We start from the raw sequence: 3230 nt of genomic DNA, 5'->3' as shown, positions 1-3230 counted from the left end.
TCATATTGAAAGACTTCAAACAAAGAACATGCCTCCTCATTGATATGACTGTCCCAATCGATATAAACGTATCTGTCAAGACCTACCAAAAACTGAGCAAATATAAAGATCTTGAAATAGAAATCAGCAAAATGTGGAACCTGAAGACTAAAACAATACCTGTTGTCATAGGTGCCCTGGGAATGATAGCGCGAAGGGGCTGATTGCTACCTAACTCAGATACCAGGAAACCCCAAAATGGCAGAAATTCAAAAGATAGTGCTCATGGGAACTGCTCATATCCTACGCAAAATACTCTCTATGTAATCCCAAGGTTTAAAACAAACTTTTTTTTTTTCTAATTTATTTATTAGACATTCAATAGTACAACACCAAAAAAAAAAGACCCAAATATATGGCACACTAGGCATAACAACAACGTGAACTTCCAACCTGTTGTCTCTGGGTGAGACTTGGAGCCAACTTGTGCAGACATACTCTCTCTCTCTCTCTCTCTCTCTTTACTCTTTTACTTGTTTCAGTCATTTGACTGCGGCCATGCTGGAGCACCGCCTTATTCTTTGCAAGCCCAGTACTTATTCTATCGGTCTCTTTTGCCGAACCGCTAAGTGGCGGGGACGTAAACACACCAGCATCGGTTGTCAAGCAATGCTAGGGGGACAAACACAGGCACACAAACATATACACACACATTTATATATACATATATACGACGGGCTTCTTTCAGTTTCCGTCTACCAAATCCGCAGTGGTCGGCCCGGGGCTGTAGCAGAAGACACTTGCCCAAGATGCCACGCAGTGGGACTGAACCCGGAACCATGTGGTTGGTTAGCAAGCTACTTACCACACAGCCACACATAAAGCAAAAGTCTAACATAGAATAATAATAATAATAATAATAATAATAATAATAATAATAATAATAATAATAATAATAATAATAATATAAAAATAAAAATACTAATAATAATAATAATAATAATAATAATAATAATAATAATAATAATAATAATAATCCTTTCTATTAAAGGCATAAGGCCTGAAATTTTGGAGGAGGGGGCCAGTCGATTATATCGACCCCAGTCCGCAACTGGTACTTAATTTATCGACCCCGAAAGGATGAAAGGCAAAGTTGATCTCGGCAGAATTTGAACTCAGACCATAGGGACTGGCGAAATACATTTCGCTAAGCATTTCGTCCAGCGGGCTAACGATCCTGCCAGTTCGTCGCCTTAATAATAATAATAATAATAATAATAATAATAATAATAATAATAATTAATAATAATAATAATAATAATAATGATCAAGAAGGGAACCGAAAATTATATGAGAATGATCCCTGGCTTACCATCCCTGCAAGAAGTGCAAAATATTGTCTTAACTGGTACATCACACGTATTGAGAAGAGCATTGTCGCTGTGAGAGCTGTTACTGCCCATGTATTTTAATTTAACCTTAAAAAAAAAAGAAGAACGAACTATTGAGTTTGGTTTAATGGCCTACCAATGTATACTATGAGTTTCTTTGCCCTTGGAGTCGGGAAGACGCTCGGCAAGAAATGGAAGCAAATTTGAAAGAATAATAATAATAATAATAATAATAATAATAATAATAATAATAATAATAATAATAATAATGATAATAATGATAATAATGATGATGATGATAATGATGATGATGATGATGATGATGATGATGATGATGATGATAATAATAATAATAATAATGCAATCTGTAAAAAGAAAGCAAAAACAGCAGAATACACTTTCGAAGGACAAACAACATTTAGAGATGAAAATATCGGTAAATTTGTTCATCAGACAAGAAAGACAAGGAGTCCATTTACGGTAGAAAACAAAAATCACATATGAATGCAATAATAAGCCATAAGAACGTAATAGCAGAAAACGCTTTCACAGAAAGCATGTTTCCAGTATAGCTGAACGTAATGTAGGGAAAGTCAGACAAGTAGAACAGGCATTTTACAGTGAAAATATCAAGCCGTACACGAAAACAATAGTGAAGCATTACTATAGAATATGAAAGGGCTTATCAATTACATAAAGCATTTTTATAAACGAACGAGTTGCAAGTACGATTGATAATAAACAAAAACAATAACTGCATTATTAGAAAACTATCAATATTCAGTGACTGAAAAATAGAAATAAAAATGAAAATAAAAAGCAGAAAAAAAAAGTAGGGAAAAAAATAACTCCGTTAAATCATCTTCAGAGACTATGATATTCTCATATTTTGCTTTCATTTATTCGTTGGCATTTTCCATCCAATGGATGCCTTTGTTGGCAGTGATAAAGCTTGCCTTTCTACGAACCGGTGACACCAACCTTATGTCCCTTTAAACCCCCAAATCCCCAATTCTATTTCCAATCTTCTGATTTCATTTGTCATTTCGGTTGAAACGTCTTTCACTGCGCTCCTCTCATTTATCATTCATTTTGTATATTTTATTTCTTTTTAAAATCCTTTTCAAGCTTTGTGACTAATGTGAGGCTGTGGAACGACGGTTAGCTTTATATCATTTTAACAATCTGAAATTATAGTTGTTTTTTGACTTTTTCCATTTTCTTACAGAATGTCCCAAAAACATTGACATCATTTGAAGTGTGAATATCTGAGTGAATACGTGTCCGAGGCAAAAGAAATTAAGTAAGCTTCATGTTGAACAATAAAAGATTTATTTATCAAAATTCGAATAAGACATTCAGAGGGATGTAGATTTTATAACCGATTTCACAAAGCTTCACAAATGTTCAATCTGCTCACCGCCAGTGACACGATACACGTCAAGTCGGTAGTCCTGCTTCTGCCAGACATACAGTAGCATGTCTTGCGTAACATTCTCCAGCACCTCAGTGACTTTCTGCTTGAGTTCCTCTAGGCTTATAGGAAGAGGTGGGATATAGACCACTCCTTTCACATAGCCCCATAGAAAAGAATCACATAGTGTCAAGTCAGGTGAACGTGGTGGCTATTTCAACAGCACATTGCCAGTATCACTGGCATGCCCGATACAAACTTAGCTTTTACACAAAATTGTTAAAATCTGAGATAATTTGAGTGAGAATTGGCTATATTATTACTCTTTTTCTCTTTAACTTGTTTCAGTCATTTGACTGCGGCCATGCTGGAACACTGCCTTTAGTCGAGCAAATCGACCCCAGGACTTATTCTTTGTAAGCCTAGTACTTATTCTATCGGTCTCT

The sequence above is a fragment of the Octopus sinensis genome, linkage group LG15, assembly GCF_006345805.1.
Source record: "Octopus sinensis linkage group LG15, ASM634580v1, whole genome shotgun sequence".
In the NCBI taxonomy this organism is placed as follows: domain Eukaryota; kingdom Metazoa; phylum Mollusca; class Cephalopoda; order Octopoda; family Octopodidae; genus Octopus; species Octopus sinensis.
This window is presented reverse-complemented; position numbering follows the sequence as displayed.